Source organism: Oryctolagus cuniculus, chromosome 1 (assembly GCF_051225735.1).
Source record: "Oryctolagus cuniculus isolate XC-2025 breed Fujian yellow rabbit chromosome 1, ASM5122573v1, whole genome shotgun sequence".
Classification (NCBI taxonomy): Eukaryota; Metazoa; Chordata; class Mammalia; order Lagomorpha; family Leporidae; genus Oryctolagus; species Oryctolagus cuniculus.
The window spans coordinates 57932803-57957036 of NC_142867.1; the positions used below are offsets into that span (position 1 = coordinate 57932803).

At 54.2% G+C, this 24234-nt stretch overlaps 1 protein-coding gene across 5 annotated transcripts in view; it reads left to right on the forward strand.

Moving 5' to 3' along the window:
- Positions 1–24234, forward strand: part of LMO1 (LIM domain only 1) — a 39880-nt gene that overhangs the window by 5624 nt on the left and 10022 nt on the right. The gene's annotated exons all lie outside the window — the stretch shown is intronic.

Below are 24234 nucleotides of genomic sequence, written 5' to 3' on the forward strand. Positions count from 1 at the left end.
ATCCAGCAGGGAGGGGGCTGGCCTGCACAGGGCCATGGAGGCTGTTCCCTGGGCATGTGGTAGGAGGGGAGAAAAGGGGGACCTGAATGTGGCATCCGTCTTCAGTTCTCCTCTGTCTTCACAGACTGCTCCCACGGAGCCCCAGGTGGGCCACCCGAGGACTGAGTGGTGCAGCTTTATGTGGAATAAAAAGGAGGAGGAGGGGTCTGGGGTCAGGCAGACAGGGAGGGAACAGTGCTTGATTTGGGTCCTTTCATCACTGACACCAACACCGTGTGTCACCTCGGAGCCACCGTGCCCCTCTCGACTCTCTCCCTCTAGGTGCAAATGCAGGCCTCCAGGATGCCAGTGCCCAGGGTCCTTCCTTGGTACCTGGGGCTCCTCTCACTCTGGGGAGCACGTGGGAATGGGATATGCCTTTAGCTGAGGTTATTTTGCATGGTTGGCTCCCCACACCCAAGCCCTGGGCTCTCCACGTCCTAGACCTTGGGCCAGGAAGGCTGGTCTTAGGTGGACAAGATGACATCTCCACCTCCACCCAGGGCTTCATGGCAAGATCTCTAGGCACCCCAGTGTACTCCAGGCTCTGATAATACCAAGGGTTTCAGATGAGCCTGGGTGGGAGTGGATCTTTGCAGGTCATTTTGGCCAGTCTTCTGCCTTTGGACAGCAGTGCACCTCACCTGCCCTGGGCCTGTGTTTGCCAGCTGTGGAGGAGAACAGGAGGTATCCCTCTGTACCCACCCTGTCCACTCCCATTGACTGCTGGGCTGTGGGATCCGTTACAGCCCAGGGCAGGCAGGTGACTGGGGGCCCAAGCAGCCACCTAATTCTTACCCTGCCCAGCTTGGGACTCTCCTCCAGAAGCAACCTTTCTGCTCATAACCCCACAGTCCACTCAGCTTTCTAGCTCCAGGGAGCCTTGAAGGCAGCACCTTCAACTGGGCGAGGGAGGAAGGCCCTGGACCCGTTCACCTGCCCTTCCGAACCGACTGCCCAACTGCTTCCTGGGCACTTTATGATGGGCACCTGAGCCGGCTGGCAGCGCCGACTCTCTGGGTCGCCAGGGGGTGTGTCCCTCAGAGCCGCCCTCAGCACCCTTTGTCTGGCTGCAGCGGGGCCTCGGGGCTCCTATTAACCACCCCCAATTCCTTTTCTCCACCTGACGGCGTCTTGCCGCGAGAGGCTGGGGCTCCTCCGGTTGAAGTCGGGTCTGCCAGCTGCTGAGGACCAAAGCTCTCGCTCTGCTGGGCTGCAGGGCTTTCATGTTGCACTTCTGAAAGATAATAAAATATCAATCGTTTTGCCGTAGCAACGGGTTTAAGAGACTTTCTGAAGTATTGAATCGTCAGAAAAAAAAATTTTTTTTGCTTTTAAGCACAGTGCATTATTAATAAAGTAATCCATTAGGTCGAGCAGTGAAGGGTCACCACAGAGACGGAAAGATCTGTTTTGCAAACGGTTAAACTTCGGGTTTTAAGATTAATTGCTTTCATTTGGACGCTTGCTCTTGGCCTAGCCAGCTCCACTTTCCTGGAACTCAGGGTCCCGGCTTTCTAAATGCTGCCGGCTCTGTCTGTCAGCGAAAGGGAGCCAAGCTCCAACTTCCCCCGGGGGAACAGCCCCTCTCCTGGCACCTGCCGCCTGGGCTGGCACCAGGCTATGGGCTTTTAGCAGAGACTGAAAGTCTCAGAGGAACTCCTGCCCTGAACCCTGCGACATTAGGCCTTGGGCTATTGGGGAAGAGGCCCTTGAGTCGGGCAGACCCCTCAGTGGTCTCAACTGCGGGGGCGCCCAACTGGGAGTCTGGGCGCCTTCCCAGGTGTGCGTGTTGGAGACGGGCAGCCCTGCATGGAAACCATCTCTGCAAAGGCCCAGCGGGAAGGCCAGAGCGGCCACGGGAAGCAGCAGGCGAATTGTGGAACTAAACACCAGACACGATTCCTAGAGCGTTTTTCCTAAGTAAAAATGCTTACGGAGCGCAGCGCTGAGGACCAGACAGCGGAGTCTTCAATTGTTAATGACCGCTAGGAGCCTAGCTGCTGCGGCTGCCTCGGTTGATCCAGGAAGGCAGGCACTTGGCTCCGCTTGGGTACTGACTGGTCCTTGCTTGGCCACCAGCAGGGACACGCCCTCGTGCTCTAGACTGCAGAAAGTCCTGTCGCTCCTGGTGAAGCATGACCAAGACCCTCCCACCCCTGGAGGTAGAGGCAGGGACTGGGTCCTGATGCTGGTTGTGCCAGAGATCCCAGCCGACTGACTGGCAGGAAGGCAGAGGCCAGTGGGCATTGCCACCTGCAGAAGACCGGTGAAGGCTTGGTGAGGCTTGTGGTGGGGGTGGGGGCAGCCTTGGCACGCACCTGGTGTCAGGGGCTATCTCCCTCTGTGCTGGCCATTGCTGTCCTCTTCTGCTGAGCACGAGGCGACACTAGGCGTGAGCAGCACATGCAGCCCCTCTCACTTGCTGCCCAAACTCAGCCAGGCAGAGAGGCTGTAAAGATGGGCCTCCCACCCCCTCCTGGAGCCTTGGGTAAAGAAGCAGGTGCACCTCTCAGTTCCCTGCTCTTCCATTCATTTGCCAACCCAGAGCACCAAGGGGGGCGGGGGGACAGGGAAACAACATAAATTGGTCTGTCGTCCAGAATCCATGTCTTGCTAATGTACCCAGATTAACTCAACTGTAAATTGTCTCCTTGGATGGCGGTGTCTTGCTAAAAGTTTCCCATATGATTCATGATTTGGATTGCTTTTAACGGCTATTGGCTAAGCAAGCCGGTGACTGTACAAGGTGATGCAATTGGCATTAGTGAGGGGAGGCACGGGAGCGTGTAATGCAGTCAATACTGCATTAACTACTGATGCCCAATTACAGGGAGCGAGAGAGAGCCTTTCAGGAGCATTAGGACTGGGGGAAGTTGAGATCACTGGCCGCTGCCTGCCTAAAAGCTTCACCCTTTGTGTGCCGGGGCCCAAGCACGCCTGGCCTCTGTGGCTACGGGAGCTGCCTTTCTCACCAACATGTCCCACAAACGCTTTTAGCACATGGACATGTGCATTTTCCTAGTGCTGGGGCCTGCCTCTCATTCCTCCCAAGAATGGACCCCCCCTCCCCACCGGGGCCTTGTGTCAAAGCAGGCATGGGCCCCACATCCTCCACTTCAGGAGCCTCCCAGCAGCCCCTCTGTGGCAGGACCCAGAGGAGGGCTGTTTTGGGTGCTCATTCCGGAGCAGATGGAGGGTTGCCAGTGAGCACTGGTGGCCGACTCTCTGTGGTCATGGGAGGAGGAGACATGAGGTTTACCTACAGCCCGGCTAGGCTCCCGGCTGAAGGCTGCCAGGGCTGGGACAAGACCACGGTTGGATGTGTCGCCTCTGAGCGGAAGGCAGAGCTGTGCTGGCACAGCCTGGGCAGGCTGAGGGGACACCGAGCTGAGCAGATGTGGGCCCAGAGCATTGGGGGCTCTGTGGAGCTGTGCCCCACACAGGCAGGATTGAACCCTGTGCTTCAGTGAGGGCAAGGTTGTTTTGATCCATCTGGGGCCAGAGAGCATCCCACAAAGCCTTGATCAGGGGCCTTAAGAAACCGAAGGAGCCAGGGTGGAAGATGGAGAGAAGGGTACAGGTATCCCATGGGCAAGCGCCTGTCGCACCTGCTGCCCCTCTGCCATTGTGCTCTGCTCTATGGGCCCAGCCTGTCCACTGAGGTTTTGCATCCACACCCACTGGTGCTTTGCATAGAGGTGCTTTGCCAATCTATGCCTTTGCTTCTATACCTTCTCATCTCTATAGTGAGAGCTGTGCTTGCTTCGGCAGCACATATACTCTATAGTGAGAGTCACCATGCCCAACTGTCAGGATTCTTACCGGGATTAAGTGAGATCCTGTCCGTGTATGCACTTGACCAACCAGGAAGCCTCGTAGTTGTGTGAGCCTCATTGCTCCCTGCTCAGTTACAGTATGATCTGGGGCCCCTCAGACTCCTTTTCCAAAGTGTATCCATCGCAGCCTGGCAAGTTGGCCTCAGTAGTCTCCTCCGTCCAGATCCAAGGCAGATGGCCTCATGGGAAAAGGCCTCCAAGGCCACTCTTTGCAAGGCCTTTCATTGAAAGGGAGAAGATAGATGCTCAAAGAGGGCCAGAGTTGTCCCTGGCCACATGGGGAGATGGAATCCAGAACTTTCAGTATCTTTCAGGTTGCATGCCCAGGTGCCATGCCCTCTGTCTGGGTGGGGGGGCATGCTGATAAGGGGCTGATCAGCTGAATGGGGACCGCGTGCCTGGGTGTGCCAGTCATGGCTGTAAGCGGCCTGCTGACCGCCCGGGAGATGTGCGTCTGTCCTCCTGGAAAGTGTTTATGAGCGCTTGCCTGGCCTGGGCCTTTGGCTTGGAGAAGCCCAGGCGCACGTGGCACATCCTACCTGCCCAAAGCTGCAGGACACTGAGGCGTGGGGACATCCTCCTCCTGCCAGGCTGAGCTCTGGGTGGTGCTGCTGGAGTGAGTTTTTCCAGGTGGTCCCTGCTTAGGATGGGGCTGCAGCATGGAGTCCGCTGGCCCTGGCTGGCAAGACCTGATGTTGTGCATCTCTTCCCAATTCTGAAATTGTCCGTGCTGGGAGGTTTGACACCATGGAAATCGGCAAACACTACACAGCAGAGAGCAGGTGGTTAAGCATCTCAGCACACCCCTGGATGGGGCCCCTTTATATTCTGCCCCCCCCCCACCCTCCCATCCCATCTCCCATCTTTCTCTTGGTGCTCATTACAACCTGGCTGATACAACCCCTGCTACCTGCCTCTGCCTGACACCTCGCGCCATCTTGCCCAGCTTGACCGGGCTGGGCTAATGTGTGCATTTTGGTTTTGGCGTCCCTGTAGACCTAGCATTTGCCTCTGTACCCTTGCTGCCGTTGTTCCCCTATGCCTGGCATGTCCTTTCCCCTTGAGTTGCCCAGGGCCTGTCCTAGACCGTTCCAGGCCATGCTCAGAGACAGACCCACCCAGCCAGCCTAGCAACAAGCTTGTCCCTCATTGGTTGATGTGTGGTGACTGTGTTCTATCCAAGGCTGGTACAACTGGGTACAAATTAAGAGCAGGTGGTGGGAGAGGAGTAAGCAGGCTGGTCTTGGGTCTGGGCAGACGTGCAGTGTGCCAGCCTTCTGGGTGCAGTTGTCTGCTCCTGCCTCCTGCCTCTTCTCCCGGAGATCAGCTGGGCTTTCTTGAGGCCTTACTGTCCTCAAGTGTGGTCTGGCTAACATGATTCAGTAAACCTGAGTTCTAGTCTTGGCTGAGTGACTGCAGACAACTTGCTGGGCCTTAGTGTTGTGATGTCTAGAATGGGAACAGTGCCTCATTGGCCCCAATATTATGTGCACACTGCATCAACCGGGACACCCCAAGCCTGTGTGAATCCACATTGTCTGCACAGCTACAGTAGGGCGTCTCTGGCTGCAACCTCTCAGCCTTTAGGGGTCATGGAAACACGGTTGCTGTCATTGAACTCACCCCTCACTTAGAACTGATGCGCAGTGCTGTGCGGCTGTGTCCATTAGTGACTGCTGTATGCCAACCACTGGAAAACTCAGCAGCTCCAAACAGGGAGCATTTATCTAGCTCACAAGTCCATGGATCAGTGACTGAGGCCTGGCCTGGCCTGGCTGGGAAGTGTTTCTGGTCTCAGCTGGGCTCACATCCCTCTGGAGGATGGGGGATGACTAATGAGCTTCATGCTGGGGGTGATGAGACTGGGAGACCCTTATCATCGAGCAGGCTTGCCTCTGTGTTCTCAGGGCAGGGGCAGGTCCAGAGAAAGTAGAAGCACACAAAGCTTCTTGAGACCAGGGACTGGTCATGGGACGCTGTCGCTTCAACTGCATCCTGTTGGCCAGAATGAATCCCAAAACCAGTCCAAGTTCAAGGGGGTGGGAAAATAGGTGAAGGCAAGAGGCGAAAAGCCACATCGTAAAGGTGTGGATTCTGAGAGGAGTAGATGTTGGGGCAACTTTTGTAATCAATCCCCTAAGCAGTATCCATGTATGATCTCATTTAATGCCCATAACAACCCTGAGGAGAAGCTACTATTACAACACCCACTGTACAGATGAGAAAACTGCCGGGGCCAGCATCATGGCTTGCTTGGTTGATCCTCCGCCTGCGGCGCCGGCATCCCATGTGGGTGCCAGGTTCTGGTCCTGGTTGCTACTCTTCCGGTCCGGCTTTCTGCTGTGGCCTGGGAGGGCAGTGGAGGATGGCCCAGGTGCTTGGGCCCCTGCACCCACATGGGAGACCAGGAGGAGGCACCTGGCTCCTGGCTTCGGATCGGCGCGGCGCCGACCGTGGTGGCCATTTGGGGAGTGAACCAACGGAGGGGGGACCTTTCTCTGTCTCTCTCTCACTGTCTAACTCTCAAAAAAAAAAAAAAAAAAAACTGTCATGCAGAGAGCAGGGGAGGCTGGTCTCCAGCCCTGCTGTCTCCAGTGCCAGCGTTGGCTGTCACCCAGGCCCCCTCTTGCAGCTGTCCTGCATTTGGGGATGAAGACAGGGACACTGGGTTGAGGAAGGAGGCCGTGAGGAGATGACTACGGGTGGGAAGAAGCTTGCTGTGGGGACTGTGAGAGCCCTGCCCCAGCCCTCCAAGGTCAAGTTTGGAGAGGGCTGAGAATGACGTGCCTTTCCCAGCTTTTCCTCTCTATTCTGAAAAGCTGCTGGCCAGCTTGAAAGAGTGTGAGGCTCCGTGGTTGCCAGAGTTGAACCCTGGGCACATATGCAGATGCCACTGAATGGGAATCAATTCACTGGTTGGCCCCTCACCTCACAACGGGCTGGTAAGTGGGCTGGTGAGGGCCCTGTGTACATTCATAAGCCGGCTGATTGAAAAGCAATATTTCAGATAAATACAAGCCAGCGATCTATCAGTGGTTGTAATAAAACCCAGGCTTCAGGCTGTGATTTTATTTTGAAATAATAAGAATTGCTTGATTCTTTTTACTTGAGTTACCATGGTAATTCCAGCGTGGAGCAGTGTTATATTGATTTAGAAAGTGGACAGTAATATTTCTTTTGTGTTATTCTGTTTCTAGGCCTTGATTTCTAATTTCCACTTGGAGATTACTTTTATAAATTTCTTAAGTCCTTCCACTTTTTTTTCCCTCTCACAGTATAATTTTCCTCTCATATGCCGCTATGTTCTGAGCTTATTGGTTTGCTCTTATTTTAAATTAAACTTGCTGGTTTCAAATATTGAAATGACATCTTTGTCTGTGTCTGTACTTTGGTTTAGCAAAATATTACAGTCTGACGCTTTCTGCTTAATAATTTAAGGGCGGCTTTCTGTCGGCCCTCACTGGGTGCTGATAACTTATGACTCAACCAGTGCAGGCCTTAAACTCCTGACATTTTAATATTGTGTGGCAGGAGCAGCCGCCCCTCTGCTCTGAGTCTCGGTGGAGAAAAATCCGGGTGGTACCCCAGGAGTTTTAATAATTCAACTTTGCTACTTGGCACGGTGGCTTGATGGAGACAGGGAAGGAGGTCCTCTCTTCCCACATAAGTGGGGACAGTGCGGGCTTGGACGCCTGTGGCCCAGAGCTGGCTCCCTGCACGGCTCCATCCTGTCCTGCCTTTCCTCGCCACCCTCCCCTAGATCATTGCAAATCCCGGACCCACAAGGATTGTGTGGGGCGGTCGGTTGGTACCATGAGCACGTTTGAGTGCAGATTCTCCGTTTTCCTGCTTGTGGAACTAGCACGGGCTTTGGGTGAGACAGACTGCATTCCAGTCCTGCCTTTGTACCTCAGGGATTCTAATGAGTCATTCTCCCTGGTAAACAGCAGTGGTGACTCCAACTGGTAATGGGGATATGACCAAAGTCGCTCTCTGGAGCTGGGAGACTGACAGGCAGGGCTTCTGGCAGGCTTGTAGGTGATGGATGCCGTGTCCCTAACCTTGCTAGGGTTTGCAGAGAGGGCCAGAGAATGGATGTGCTTCCCAAGCCTATGCCTTTTCCCACCCACCCTGTGAGGGCCACAGCCCCTAGGAGGTGGGCTAGCTCGGCCCACTTTCTGAGGGCAGGGGCAGGGGTAGGGTGGCTGCAGGCAGGGTTCTGTCTGGGCTCCTCTCCTCACCATACTCCCGAGCAAGGCCCATGTCTAGAGTAAAGCTTATAGCAGTGTGGGTTGTGGGGCTCAGATCTGTCCGCAGGTCCCTCCCATGGGCCTCAGTGGGGCCCCTCCTGTGCTGGGTGTGTAGGCCAGGGTGGCACTGGATTGTAATGAACCCCATCACAACTTGGGGGCTTAAGGTCACCCCCACTGATTCCTTCATTTCCGTGGGACAGCTCTCTCTGGGTGCAGCTCCTCTGGCACCTGGCTTCAGAGTCTCTCAGAGCTGTCATGGGGGTGTCCCTCAGGGCTGCCGTGTCACTCAGGACTCAACTCAAGCTCCTCCATGGGTTGTAGGCGGGATTCAGCTCCTTGCCAGTGGTGGGACTGAGGGCTGCGGTTTCCCCGGCTGTTGAGTGGAGGCTGCCCTCAGTTCCAGCCACATGGGCTGCTCTGACATGGCAGCTTCCACCCAGCTATCCAGAGAGGCAGTCACTGTCCTATAGCCCAGTCGCAGGTGTGACATCCATCACTTTGGCTGTGGTGTTCGGTGCAGCCCACGCTCATGGCCGTGGGGCAACCCTTATGAGGGTATGGATCCCAGGAGGCGGAGGCGCACTGGGGACCGGCTTAGACGGTGGCCTCTGTGAGAGGCCTGCCTCTGCAGTAGCACCTCAGGCCCCACGTGCCCAGCAGGCTGTCCCCAGAGAGAATGAGTCATCAATTCCATCCCTAGGAGGCTTAGTGCTGCTGCCTCCCGGGTCCCCTCTCAGCAGGGAAGGCCCTTGGGAGGCTGGAGGAGGAAGACTGGCTTCATTTTGCAGAGGAGTAGTTTGTGCCCAGAGAGGGGAAGATGTTCACCTGGGATACCCCAGCAGGTTGGTATGCAGCAGAGTTCACAGGAGAAACAGGCCCCGGCCTGCCGTGAGCTTGGGAGGTGGCTGGGAAGGAGATGCCCCCCTGGGCCTGGTATGAGCAGATGGCATTGATTGTGTGTGCACATTCTTTCTCTCCCCCAGCTGGAGCTGGGTGCTGCTGAGCTCCTTTTCCCACAGATGGTCAGATTGCAAAGGCTACAAGGAGCCTACAAGGCAGCCGTCCAGCAGGGTCCATTGCCGCGGGGTCTCTTCTCCCTCAGCAGTGACTGTACACTTGGAGGAGAGGAGGCTTAGGCCGAAGCCAGGAGCCTGGAACTCCACCCAGGTCTCCCACATGGGTAGGAGGTGCCCAAAGTCTCGGGCCATCTTCTGCTGCCTTTCCAGGCACATTAGCAGGCAGCTGGATGGGAAGCCGACCAGCTGGGACTCTAACAAATAAATGCCCATATGGAATGGTGGCATCTCAGGCAGTGGCTTAGCCCACTATGCCCAGCACTGGCCCCAGAGGCTTACTCCTGGAGCCAGTGTTCCATTGCTGTTGCACCGAGGAGCTGGCATCTCCGAAGCAGCCAGGGTGTAGGCGGCAGCAGAATAGGAGGAGGCACCGCTGCTGGCTGGAGCACTCCTAGCAGCACGGTTGGTGCTGGGAGCCAGAACTCCTGCATCACAGCCTGGCTCGGCCGTAGCCTCAGTGTATCCTTGGGCAGGTCCCTTCCCATCCCAGGGTCTTGCTGTCCCCCTTCCTGTGGTCAGGGTAGCTGGCTGCTTGGTGCCTTGAGCTACTGTACCCAGAGGAAGACTGTTGGGGCATCGATGTGGTGGAGCCCAGGCCTGCAAAAGGAGTCCCCTCTTTGCTTGGTCTCCTGGCATTTGTACCCCACCCCAACTTGGTCTTGCTGCATTTGAATCCTGCTAGAAGACCCTGTACCCTGCTCTTCCAGAGTTGAATCTGTGCTAGGAGGCAAAGGGGACCTCAAGAAGAAGCCCAAAGGCTGGAGGCCAGTGAGCAGATGTCGGAAGTCATAGCCTTGGGCTGATGGCCCCCTGGTCAGTTGTCTTGGGACTGGACAAACAGGTGTCCAGAAGCACCTGCTTCCTGCTCAGCCAAGTGTCTTGAGATGCTTTCTGAGTGGAAGATTCTGGAGCCCAGCAGAGGCTGCATCCAGCCTGGCCTGCAACCTCAGGGTTACACCCATCTCTTTGCCTGGCAGTGAGAGGCCATTTGCCATCTGGGAGGCTGTCTCTTGGCAGGTGGCAGGGCTCTGGGGAGCAGTGGCAGTGGGCAGGGCTCCCTGGGGCACCTGGTTCCCACCTGGTGCTGCACCGACTGCAGAGTGTGATGTTTTCACCCGCCCTTCTGCCCCAAGGATGTTTTCGCACTTCCCTTTGATCCTCCGAAGGCTTTATCAGATCAGCACAGAGAGGTGCCTTCCTTACCTGTGGAAATAATATCTCAGTATTATTGAGAATGCAAAAAAAATACCCAGGAAAGAAATTAAAATTGGTTGAAGTAATTAACGCAAAGTAAAGTTGGCAACAGCTAGGGCTGCACCTGGTAAAATATGTTATTGACTTAAAATTGATGGAAGAATCAAATCTTCCTGACAAAATTTGGATCTGCAGAAGTTGGCTCTGGAAACATTTTCTGATAGAAATAATTGCCACAAAAGAAATAACAACGGCGGCGAAGATCTAACGGGTAAGATTTGATGTGAGCCCAAAACTGATCACAAAATATAGTCACTTAAAAATTTAAAAATGGGGCCGGTGCTATGGCGTAGTAGGTAAAGCTGCCATGTGCAATGCCGGTGTCCCATATGGGTGCTGGTCCATGTCTCACCTGCTCTACTTCTGATCTAGCTCCCTGCTAAAGTGCCTGGGAAAAGCAGTGGAAGATAGCCCATGCTTGGGCCCCTGCACCCATGTAGTTGACCTGGATGAAGCTCCTGGCTCTTGGCTTTGGCCTGGCCCAGCACTGGACATTGCAACCATCTGGGGAGTGAACCAGCAGATCTCCCTCCCTCCCTCCCTCCCCACCTCTTTCTGTAGCTCTTTCAAAATAAATAAATAAATCTTTTTAAAAACTTTTAAATAATTGCTGCCAAAGAAAATAATCCCAATAAAATAAAATGGGGCTGGGGGAAGAAATTATTTAACTGTTGAATGGGAAATTGATCAAGGCATTAGATCGACTTAATGGACCTCATTAGGAACAACTTTCTTGATGAAAAATCATCAGTATTGGTATAATTCCTGTCAAAACATAGATGCTAGGGCTAGCCCCTAAAGGTAGCTGCTTAGCAAATATTTGTCGGATAAGTGAGTGAGTTAACAGTGAAAGGGGTTGTGCAGGGCAGAGAGAATCCCAAGGATTCTGTTGCCCACAAGTGAGGACGAGGCCCCCTGAACCTGTGACTGCAGAGGTCGGCGTGGCTGGGGCTCAGCACTGTCAACGTGGCCGGAATGGCCATCAGGGTTGGCGGGGACGCACTGCAGTGCTGCACGGGCCACGGTTAAGAGTAGGAATGATGTCTCAAGGTCAGTGGGAACTCTTTGAAGGGTGTTAGGCAGAAGCAAGACTAATGCTCAGATTGACATTTTATTAAGATCGTTGGGCTACTCTGTGGAGAATGAATTGGAGGGGATAAAGCTGGAGGCAGAGAATGTGGCGCGTGATGTGGGAGGGGTTCTTCCTTCCTCTTTCCCAGGTGACCTCGCCGACCTCTGGCAGCCTTGGTCTACCCTCTATTCCTTCCTGCCCTCTTCTGAACCTGCGACTGGGCCTGTGCAGAGGGGTCTAGGTTGGTCATATGGGAAGCCGAGAACAACACAAACACCTGCAGATTGGAATTTTTAGAATTCTTTTATATTTTTATTTATTTGAGAGATCTCTCATCTGCTGGTTTATTCCACCAACTGCCCACAGCAGTGAGGGCTGGGCCAGGCCAAAGCCAGGAGCCAGGAATTCAGTGCAGGTCTCCCACATGGGTGGTAGGGACCAAGTACTGGAGCCATTATCTGCTGCCTCTCAAGGTGCACGTTAGCAGAAGCAGGAATGGAGCTGGGATTCGAACCCAGGCCCTCCAGTATAGGACATGGGTGTCCCAGTGGCATCATAACTGCTATGCCAAATGCCCGCTCCAGAGCTCTTTGCAGAGACAGCTCGCTTTGACTCGCTGGTGAGAAGTATGGGCCTCAGATTCCAGTCCTGCTCTGCCATCCTGACTGTGAGATCTCAGGCAAGCCGTACTCCATCACCACTGCTGTGGAACCCTGGGCGAACCACTTAACCTCCCTGAGCCCCAGCTGCCTCACACGTAAATTAGGGCCCAGACTGTCTTCCTGGGCCCCTACTTGGAGCTCAAATGAGAGAAATGTTGTGTTTTGGCAGCTGGGTGGCACTGTGCCCCACTGAGGAACCACACCACGGTGCTGCTTTGGGTAAGGGGCCCCTGCCACACCCACTGTTGCCGCCTTCACCCGCAAGAGGTCATCTCAGCCCCTTGGACGTTTGGAAGAGAAGTTAGGCGTAGTTTCCCTAAGGGGCAGCACCCCCACAACGAATCTGTGGAGACTCATGGAACCAGCCTCATGCCCAGAAGATGGCCGTGTTTCCATTTGCCTCCAGGCCCAGATATGCCTCACAAGAGACCAGGGCTGTCCTCCCTGTTCCTTGGGGCCCTTTCCACTTGTGGGGGACCTGGAGGCTGGTCTGTCTCTGTGGAAATGAGGCCCCAGCAGGTGGAACCACTCTCAACCTAACTGGGTCGTTAACTCAGACAGGGATGGGTGGAGGGGGATGGGGGTGGGAGCAGGGGGCTGGCGGGCTGGGGGAGTGCCCTGCCACCGTGTGAGCCTGGCTCCCCCTGCTGGCCGGGGTGCTCTTTCAGGGGTCACCTGCTCAGACTGGCCAGGAAAGGTGCAGTACTCCCTTCTCCAAAGGTGGCCTTTGTTGCCTTCCTTCCTGGCCTGGATCTGAGCTTGCACACCTTGCACACCCTGCTCGCAGGCACTGTGAGCAGGCCTATTCCTTACCCAGCCCCAGCTGGCCTTGCCACGATCCTGTTCATTGTGCACTACTGTCACACACTGTGTTGCCCCGTGTAGCACAATCTCATGGTCCTGAAAGGGACCAACCTGCCATGCCATGGGCGCGCCCAGTTTGTAGATAGGACTTTGTCCCTGAAGGATGCAGACTACAGAAGTGGATGCAGATGGTTCATAGGAGAGTGATGGATCCAGCAGGGTCTGAGTTTCCTGGGGAGCAGGACTGGGACAGTGGGTGGAGTCGGATTTCTGGATGGGAAGAGGAAGCAGGTTGGGGCACAGTCATGGGAAGGAGGCGCAGGGTCGCCCTTGAGCCATTGGATGGGGTGACCAGGAGCAGTGAAGCCTGGCTGTTGGGCTGCCTGGACCCCCCCCCAACCTGGTGGCTGCATAGACTATCGCCCCCTCCTCCCAGAATTATTTTTATGAACTGATTTCTCCTCTACTCAATGGAATATTTATTTTGTTATTGCTTGTTTGTTTTGTTATATAACGGCTTTGTGCAGACAGAATTTACATACCAAAAATTAACCTTTTTAATAAGTACCATTTAGTGGTTTTTAGAATATTCACAGTTGTATAATCACCACCAGTATATAATTCAAGAACATTCTAATCACCCCCCACAAAAGAACCTCCATTGAGAATCACTCTGGTCCTCCCTCCTGGCAACCATTAATCTACTTCCTGTCTCCACATGTTTGCTCATGTGGACATTTTATATATAGGGAATAATGTAATACCTGATCTTGGTGTCTCACTTCTTTCCTAGCATCCTATTTTCAAGGTTCATCCATGTGGCGTGTCCATACTGCATTCCTTTTTACAACCAAATAATATTCCATCAAATGTATATACAGTGTATTATTGAAGTCTTTTTCAATCAAAGGACATTTGGGTTATTTCTGCTTGTCAGTTATTGTGAATAATGCTACTGAATATTCATATACAATTTTTTGTATAGATCTACCTATGTTTTCTTTTCTCTTGGGCATAGACTTTGGAGTAGAATTGCTGGCTCATAATAAACTGTGTGTTTGGGGCTATTGGTTTTTAGTGAATAGCACAAGAGTGGTAAGGGGAGAATCCACTCTTGGCAGGCTGAGCTTCCGGAAGGGAGGTTGCCTGCAGCCTGGTCGCTGCTGGGCTCCAGTGGTTCAGTGCATCCTTGGGTAAGTCCTTTCCCCTGCTGGCTTCAGTCTTCTGATCTGTGAAATGGGATTAGTACCGATCTCTGCTTGTCTCAAAAGCTTTTGAAAGTAATTGCTACTTGCCAAGCTCATCAAGGATTACAAAGTCCTTCTGCTTGCTTTAGCTGCTCTGTTCTTTGGCCCTGCGAGTTGGGTATTACTGCTCCAGTTTTGCTGATGAGGAAGTTGAAGCTCAGTTGACTGAGATTCCATTGTGGGTCAATGGCAGAGCCTGAACGTGAACCCACATGCTTCCCTGGGCTGAAACGTTGCCTCAGATTTGTCTGTGGGCATGGCAGCAACCTCTGTGTTCAGCGCGCAATCCTGGGTGCTAAAAACTGGGCTCTGAGGCAGAGCATGTAGAAGAGGAACAAAGGTTTTGCAAAGGACCGCTTTGTAGCTGCATGGCTCTGTATAAGTTGCTGCATCTTTCTGCAATGCAATTTCCCAATCTGTAAAACTGAAGCCATCATTATAACTCAGCACTGGGACAGGGCTTGGTAAGGTGGCAGTGTGGGGTGCCAGGCACATAGAAGTTGGTAGGTATAAGGTATAAGGAGAGCTCACAGGAGAGAGTGCAGGGTGTTGTGGGATGGTGGAGGAGACGTGGCTGGCTTCGGGGCTGGGCAAAGCTTGAAGGAGGAGCTCCCACCCCAGCTGGCCAGGAAGCAGAGCAAAAAGCGAGAAGTCCCATGATGGTCTCAGTGTTTTCTCACCTGGGACTCGCAGCAACGGGGAGGGATTTCCAGGTGCCTTAAGAGATCCCTTGCCTCAACAGTTTGTGCACAGACTTTGCGTGTGCCCCAGTCCGTAGCCCCAGCCCGGCCTGCACATGCCCGGGGAGGGGCCCTTGCCTTGACGCCGCAGTTAGCCCGAGTGGTAATAAAACACTTTAAATTTATTGTGACATTTGGACTTAATTAAAAAGTACACACTTAGGGAAGTAGAACATAATGGGGAGAGAGGCAGGGTGGCTTCTCCCCTCCTTTCTTCCCCAAACTAATTAGCGTTGTATTTTAAATTGTTTATGTGCCGCTAATCATTGTAATAAATCATTTATACTGAAAAAGACACACTCGGCTGTGCCCGCCACGCGGGTTCCGCTCGCCGGGCTCTCTCGCGAACAAATTGATCTGGAAGTGAATTTATTAACCACTGGGGAAGAAATCATTAGTGCTTTCTCTAAACATTCCCCAGGTACGCTTTATTGCCGCAGTTTATGCTGTAACTAAAAGGAGCATTACCCAGGCCCGCGCTGTAATTTCCTTGCAAAGCCAACAGCCCACTCCCAAGCTTGGGGTGGGAGGGGTTGGGGCATTGCCGCTGCCTCTCCCACATGTGGTCTGCGGACCCCAGCCTCCTTTCCCAGCGCTGCTCATTCCAGAAGGGCTCTCCGTGAGGCCTCTGCAGGTCTGAGGCCCGGACACCCCACCTGTCGTCTCCAACCTGCCAGCTGGTTCTTGGGCACTTGTGTTCATGTCTCAGGAGTGTGCTCAACAGTTGGGAGGTGGCCGGGGTTTGGGGCATGGAGGGGCTGGGGCTGAAGGGACGGGAGGGTTGTTGTAGGCAAGCTCCTTCCGCCACCATCCCCAGAGAGTGGGCAGGCATCAGCCTTGGGCTGACCACAGGCTGGGGGAAGGGGTTGGGTGGCAAACGTGGCCCAGCAGGGGCCAGGGCTGGGTTTCCCAGGAGCACCCTGTGTCGGGTCCTAGGGCCATCTCCAAGGTTTGCCCAGAGCAGTCTGTCCTGCCCAGGTTCCCCATACCTCACAGTGCAGGGCTGGCCCGGTGCTGCTCAGCCCCCCCCCCCGCCCCCCAGACCTGCCTGATGACAGAATCAGCTCCCAGGCTGCAAGTGCCATGCCTTGGCTCCCGCAGTGCCCGCCCTGGCAGCAGCTGGGCTGCCCTGCCGACTCCCACGGGGTGCCGCTTTCTCTCGCTTCACAGGGCTGCACTCCAGGGTGCTCACAGCGGGCTCTCCCACCAGGCTTCCAGAAGGGAAAGTGACTTCTCAACGCGGATCTTCTGCCTGGGAGCCCAGGGCTGCTGTAGGATACAAATCCCTGTCTAAACAGCGTCATGCTCCAGAGGCCGTGGGGCTCCAGTCGCTGCTCTCCTGCCAGCAAGGTGTGGACTCTCCCTCCCAGCACCCTTGCCAGCCCGCCCCTGGTCCAGCCTGGTGGCCGGCAGATGGGCTGTGGCTGCTCCGACATGGAAGGCAGGCCCCAGCAGCTGGCCGGGCCGAGCCTGCCCGGAGGGGCCCCTCTCTGCGCCTGGAGAACACATTTAAAAGTTGGAATTCAAAATTGATTTTGAAGGGCCCTAATCTCCGATCCCCTGGTGCTCACGCTGTGTCTGCAGCTCCTGCCAGACTCTCGTTTTCTGGTTCAGCGCATTGGTGCCCACGTCCCTGATGCTGTGAAATTGAGACTCGTCTGAGAGTCCGTGTCCTCCTCCTCCTGTGCTGAGATCGCTGGCCCCTGGGGAGACCTGTTTTATTAGGTGGGTGAGGCGGGCTTTGCAGGTGCCCAGGGAGCAGCTAGCTGCTGTCTGGGGAACACAGCTTCCAGACGCTTCCCCTCTGGTCCTCCAACCAGCATCACCTTGATCCTGGCAGCCCAGGATGCGGTGGGGCTGGTGGAAGCTACAGAGAGAAAGGCCTGGGCCTGGGTGTTTAGCAAGCCAACCCCAGCAGCTGTTTCCTCCTGCTGGCCCCCAGAGGCTCAGAGTAGGCTGGGAGGGAAGTGCCATCGTGGCTCTAGGCCAGGAGGACCTCGGCGGGGGGTGGGTGGGGTGGGGTGGTGGTTAGGGAGGCTAGGTAGGTGACAGGGCCGGGAGGTGCCCAAGCCAGTGGGACAAAGGACAAGGGAAAGCTGCTGGTGCTACACAGATGCCTGAGCTGTGCCACTGTGCCCACCACTCCTTGAGGGCTGGGATGGAGGATTTGTAAATAAGAGGAGGCATGGAGGGGAGGTGTCATTGCTTCTGGGTCTGCAGGGGCTGGAGGACAGGATTTTGCTTCTCGTTTATCTAAGGAATAAAGGATCTGTGTTTGCATGGTTCTGAGGTTGCCCAGCTGGAGCCCTGAGGTGGACCCCTTTCAAAGATCTGGGTCATGGCAGCAGGACCCAGGGACCAGCTGCACCTGCTTTGCTCACGCCACGTTCCTACAGGCGTTGGGGTGTGTGTGTGTGTGTGGCACAAGGGTGGGGCTAGCCTGACTAAGGCGCCCATCACAGGGAACCTGCTGGATGCTTTTTTTTTTTTTAATATTTATTTATTTGAAAGAGAGAGAGAGACAGAGACAGAGACAGAGAGATCTTCCATCTGCTGGTTCACTCCCAGATGGCCACAACAGCCAGGGCTGGACCAGGCCAAAGCCAGGAGCTTCTTCCAGGTCTCCTTGGTGGATGGCAGGGTCATAGGCACTTGGGCCATCTTCTGCTGCTTTCCCCAGGCCATTAGCAGGGAGCTGGGTCTGGAGTGGAGCAGCCGAGATGGGAACCAACTCCCATATGGAATGCCAGTGTGGCAGGCGGTGTCTTTAGCCACTACGCCACAACGCCGGCCCCCTGCCTGACTTGCCAGTACTGTTTGCATAGATTCTGCTCAGTCTCTTCATTTGTTAATCAAACTGATATTGAAAAGTGACCTCTGTGGGGCTCACCACTGAGACACTGGTGGACAAGGCAGACAGGGCCCCAGAACAGGCCCCTATAGGGCTTCTGTTCTTATCAGAGCAAGCAATCATTTTGCTTCAGTTAACTCACAGAAAAGTGAAACAATTAGAAATTGTGATTAAAAATTCCGAAGGTAATGACTGGGCTGGGAGGGTCCCTAAAGTATGGAAATACGGAAGAAAGAAAGAGTTCTCTGGGCCACTGTCATGACGCAGTGGAAGCCACTTGGGAAGCCAGCATCCCATATAGGAGTGCTGGTTTGAGTCCCGGCTGCTCCACTTGCGATCCAGCTCTCTGCCAATGCACCCGGGGGAGCAGTGGAGATGACCCAAGTATTTGGGCCCCTGCCACCCACATGGAGTTCCAGGCTCCTGGCTTTAGCCTGGCCCCAGCAGTCGAGGGCATTTTTGGGGAGTGAACCAATGGAAGGAAGATCTCTTTTGTTCTGTCTCTCCCTCTCTGTCTGTTGCTCTGACTTTCATAAACATAATATGGGAGGCCCTAATGGAGTTCTAGGGTCCTGACTTTGGTGTGGCCCACCCTGGGCTGTAGTAGCCATTTGGAGAGTAACCAAAAGATGGAAGATCTCTCTCTCTGTGTCCATTATTCTGCCTTTCAAATAAATAAATCTTTTTAAAACATAGATTCTCTGAGGGGATGCCATTTCAACTAAAGCTTGAAGGTGTGATGGAGCCAACCACATGAACAGGCAAGGGAGGGTCCTAGACATGTGCTAAGGCCCTGAGGCAGAAAGGAGATCTGAAGTGTGGCTGGACAGTGTGGAGTGGGGTGGCAGAGGGGCAGGGACGGGGCCAGACCTCATGAGGATATTGTAGGCAGCATGAAGAAAGTGGACGTGACTCAGCCCACTGGAAACCATGGAAGGGCTTCACACAGAGCAATGGCCAGCCCTGGTGTGTTTTGAAAGATTTCTCCAGCTGCTATATGAGGAATGGCTTGGGGGGACTTGATACCAGAGTTCTGGTGGAGGTTATGCTGGTAGTGTGATGGGGCTGACATTGTGGCGTGGCAGGTAAAGCTGCTGCCTACAATGCTGGCATCCCATATGGGTGCCAGTTTGGGTTCCAGCTGCTCCACTTCTGATCCAGCTCACTGCTAAAGGCCTGAGAAAAGCAGCAGAAGATGGCCCAGGTGTTTGATCCCCTGCCACCCACTTGGGAGACCTGGTAGAAACTCTTGGATTCTGGCTTTGATCTGGCCCAGTGCTGGCTGTTGTGGCCACCTGGAGAATGAACCAGCGGGTGGGAGATCGATCTCTTGCTCTCTCTCTCTGAAACTCTAACTTTCAAAAAAAAAAAAAAAATGGTGGTGACTCTGCAAATGGAAAGAAGCAGGCGGGATGGGGCTCAGGAGTCGCCAGGGGCAGGGGGTGAGGATGCTGGAAGTCCAAGGATGACAGCTTCTGGCTGGAGCGTCTGGATGGATGGTGCTGTGGGTACCATGAGGGGAAGCCTGGGATGTGAGCACAGGGACCAGGTTTCAGGAGAACATCTGGAATCCTATTTTGGACCTGTTGCATTTGAGACGTGTCTGGAACTTTATAGAGGCACCCAGAGAACTGGAAGAAAATGCCTGCCACATCCCGGTGAGAGAGATGCTGATACAGCTCTGCCATGAACTCATTCCAAGTGAAAACTCCACCGAGCAGGTGCAGCTTCTGATGTTTCCGGGTTGCTGCCTTAAAGAACTGCAGAAACCTGCGTGAGGCTGTGAGAACAGCTTTCATCGGCACCTGCTCCGGAATCTCAAGCCCTGTCCAGGCCCTTCCTGCAAGTTCTTGGCTGGGTTCCTGCTACAGTCTCCGTGTTGGTGTCCCCCCAAATCTCCTGTGTTGCCGCCTGATCCCCAGTGTGATGGCATTAGAGTATGGGGCCTTTGGGAGGTGCTCAGGCCATGAGGGTGGTGCTCTTCTGAGAGGGGTGGGTGCCCTTGTAAATGAGATCACTTCGTCTCTTCTGCCACTGCAGGGCCCACAGAGATGAACTGGGCAGTGGGCCCTCACCAGGGTCTGAATCTGCCAGTGCCGTGATCTTGGGCTTCCCAGCTTCCAGAATGGTGAGAAACAATCTGGTTTATAAGCCTCCCATGCTACAATATTCTGCTGTAGCAGCCTAAATGGATGGAGACCATTCCCTACACTGCCGCCCCACTCTGAGCTGAGCGGGGCTCAGGTGCTGTCTGTGATGAAGGCTGGAAGGGGTGTGCAGAATCCCCAGCCCCTGCATATCTGAGTCCCACAGGCCATGGCAGGTTCAGACTTTGAATGTGACATTCCTACTGATACCTGGGAGACTCTGGAGCAGGTGCAAATGGGAGCTGATCTCTCAGCCTCATGCTTCTACCAAAATATGTCACAGAAGTGCCTCCTGCTTCCTACATCTGCACAGAAAATGGCTCCTATGGGGCTCTGGCCTGCATGGCCTGAGGGAGCTCACTGGCTGCTGCTGGCCCACCGTGCCCAGGTGTTTCCATCCCAGCCTGGGGTGTGGCAGAGCTGTCTTTTGGCAGGGTTCAGATCAGGTCCCGTGAATGTTCCCGTTGGTTGCTTAGACCAAAGGTGATCCGATGCTGCGTCTGGAGCAGGAAAGGCACAGGGCACTCCCTGGACAGCAGTGGGAATCTGCAGCCCTACCGGGACACTCGCAGCTTTGCCCTGGGACAAGGTGCATAATGTCTCGGCTCTCGAGGTCATGGGTACGAGAGTTGGGAGTGAAAAGCCCCCAGTGCACAGTAGGCACTTGGTAAGGGATAATGTGGTTTTTCATCATCTGGTTGAAGGTGCCGACAGTGGCCACAGGTGCGGGGGACGTGGCTGGGCAGTGCTTTCCCGTGTGTCCCTCCTGTGGTGGACTGAAGGGACTGGGAGGATGAAGCAAGTGTTGCTGGTCTCCCTTAAAATTCTTACCCTGAGCTGGCTGCTTCCTGAGGACGCCCTCCTGTTCCCCACCCCCTGCTGTTGGTTGAGGCTGTCCCCATGAATAGAGCCCAAGACTAGAGGCCCAACTCTCCCCATGACAGCTGGGCCTCCTCCCAAGGCCATGGCCAGCTCAAGGCTGCTTTGTCCCTGTCGAGGCTGTAATGCAGACATCTTGGTCTGCTTCTACACAGTAGCCCTCATGGCCCCTTGCTGGCTGGACTCAAAACCTTTCTGAGATCCTAAGGCAGCCACAGCTATTGAAGGACCAACAGGTGGGCAGACATGGCCTGTGGTCACCCAGCACATGGAGTCACCCCCAGTAACCATTATTCTGCCACTGGATCCATTTTGCCTGTTTAGGAACTATATATATGTGGAATTAGGATGTGCCTTTTTGCATCACTCCTCCCACTCAGCGTTATGTGGCCTGTGTGTATTAATAATCTGTTTCTTTTTCATGGCTGCACACTGTTCCATTGTGGAAGTGCACTACAATCTCTTACTGTTTCACTTTGATGTTCATTTGTGTTGTGTTCTGATAGAGCCGTTAGGAAGAAACCGAACATTCATGTGCGTCAGTTCTGGTGGACATGAGCTCTCCTTTCTTACTCTTTTTTTCTAAAGATTATTTATTTATTTGAAAGGCAGAGTGAGAGAGACAGACAGAGAAATCTTCCCTTCAGTGGTTGAAGCCGGGAACCCTGAACTCCATCTGGGTCTCCTGCATGGATACAAGGGCCAAAGTATTTTTCCATCCTCCATTGCTTTCTCAGGCACCTTAGCAGGGAACTAGATGGGAAGTGGAACAGCTGGGATTCGAACCAGCACTCGATATGGGGCGACAGCATTGCAAGTGGCAGCTTAACCTGCTGCACTGCAGTGCCAGCCCCATAAGCTCTCTCATTTCTGTTGGGCATGTACTTAGGATTGAAATTGTTGGGTCTTAAGATATGTATATAAATTTTCTTGGCTAATTATTTTAAGCTACTGTGTCCAACACCGTTAGAAGAACTTCAGTCCATTATCTAATTTAATCCTCGGAATAATCCTTTAAAGTAGGCTGTCCTCATTTAGCAGGTGAGCACAATGAAGCAGAGCTGAGGACTGAGTGAGCCAGAGGGGAAGCTGAGGCCGTGTGTCTGCAGGGCCTGCAGATGTGGGGTTTATGCTATGCCACCTCTTCTCTCAGCCTCCCTGGAGGCATGGCACCAGTGGGGAAGGTGCCAGCCCATCCACTGAGCTGACCCTCGCCCTGCCCTGGTGGGGAGCCCTGCTTCCCTCCCCCCTTCTGACCCAGTAAACCCTGCCTGCGAACGGGAGTGCAGGCAGGCGGTAATGAGCGTGCTCTGGGTGGCTGTAGCTGCGCGTCTCAACAGTTGTTCTAGTTGGCTTTTGATTCCAAATGAGTAGGAAATGCTATTAGTTCAGGCCTTGCCTGGCGCGTGGCAAGGCCCTGGGATAGGAGTGCAGTGAAACGAGAAATTGTGGAGATAAAACTGGTGTGAAATGGAGGCCTTCTCACGAGGCTGGATGTGTCCGTGCGAAATGAAGTTACTTCTGAGAAAACGAGATTTAAAGAGATTCTGCGGAATTAGATTATACTTTCAAATTTCCTTATTAAAGGGGATGGATGCCTGGGAGGGGCAGCCAGTGGGTGCTGCTCCAGGTGTGGGTGTGGGCCCAGGGGACAAAGCACCCTGCAGGACTTGATCAGGGACCTGACCCCAAATTCCACGGGCTCCCCCTGACCGCAGCAGTGGAAGTGGGTGTGAGGATTGTGGCCTGAGTCTCCAGGTAGTTTCTGATGCTCCTCGTGGCTCCCCGTGGGCAGAACCGTGAGGGCCGGTCTCTTCCATTCCTTCCACGTCCCTCCTCCTTCTGGGTCTTGTTCAAACCAGAGCTTGATTCGGAGCTGTCATCCAGTGTTTAGAACTGTAGCTTTTTAAAGGCCAGCCACTGGGCACGTGACTGCTCGTGATATGTCTGCGTGTTTGCGTGAGTGCGTACTTACATGAGCACACCCAAACGCATGCGCGCCCACACCCATGCATGGGCCTGCTTGGCTGCACCAGCATGCATTTTCATGCGACTTCCTGAGCACCTGCAGCGTGCCAGCTCTGTGCAGCATACTGGAATAAAACACCCATGGGGAGAACAAACAGACACAGTCCCTTCTCATTGTGTACCTATGTGGTGACCTGTACAAGAGTAAGAATTTGTGTGCTGCTATGTGTGTCCTGCAGCTGTGTGGCCCATGTCTGCTTCCTTCCCATGTGTCTTCCCATCTGTGTCAGGTCTCCTGCTTGGGTCTCTCGGCCCCTCTGTTCACAGCCTTGCAGCACGGCACAGAAGTCAAGTGCTCAGGCCCTGAGGAGGGGCCGCTAGGGCTCGCTTCCCAGCTCTGTCTCCTGCCTGCTGTTGGTACCCTTTCCTGGGCCTCAGTTTCCCCATTGTTAAAGTGAGAATGATAGCGGCACCCAGCTCCTAAGGCGGCCATGAGTAAAGCACTTAGAAGCAGAGCATGGAACCCAGGCTCCCCACCTGCCCCAGAGGAGGGGAGGGGGGCTCATGGTAAGGAAGAAGGGTCCCAGAACATTACTGGGTGGTTGTGCCACGTGAGATCTGGGCAGGCCTGAGCCGAGTGTCCTCTGCCCAGGCCACAGGATTCCTGAGCACCGGTTTGGAACCAGGACCGCAGTGCATTGAGAGGTCGTGAGAAATACCAGGCTGTGCCACAGAGCTGTCTCTGGAGTCCCACGCACAGGCACACTCTGAGCTGCCACAGCCTCCCCTGGCTGCTGGCCTGGCCGCTGGAACAGCCTGCTGGACAGACAGGGCTGACCTCTGCACACGCTTGCCCTGACCACTAGATTGTCCTGTGACTAATGCTGGACTCTGGCCAGTGCCTGTGTGGCGCTAACCACGGTGGCGCATTCAGATCATTTTATCGCTGCTCCAGAATGGGTGCTTCTCACTGTTTTGGGGACCTGAGATGGAGCTCCATCACCTCTTCCCTGTGCTGAGTGGGTAACACTACTCAGAGCTAACTAGACAGCCAGGCTGTTGGTCCTAGCGTGTAGCATATGTGCCTCTTGTAAGTCTATGAGTGCTGTTTTCACACCCGAGTTCACAAAAGAAAGAAGCTGAGGCACAAAGTCGAAAAATAGTCAGCAAACCCAAATACAGAGCTGGGCCATGAAATAACTGGCTCACAGTCTTCAAAAGTGCCAAGGTCTTGAAACAGTAGAAAAGGCTTAGTCATTCTTCTGATTTAAGTACAGCCACCGCCCTGTTTCGGGAGGAGGGTATGTTCCAAGACCCCCTGCCTGAAATCGCAGCTCATGTGGCACCTGTATGCCCTGTGTTTTCCACATACTTCTGATAGAGTGAAAGACTGACAACAATAA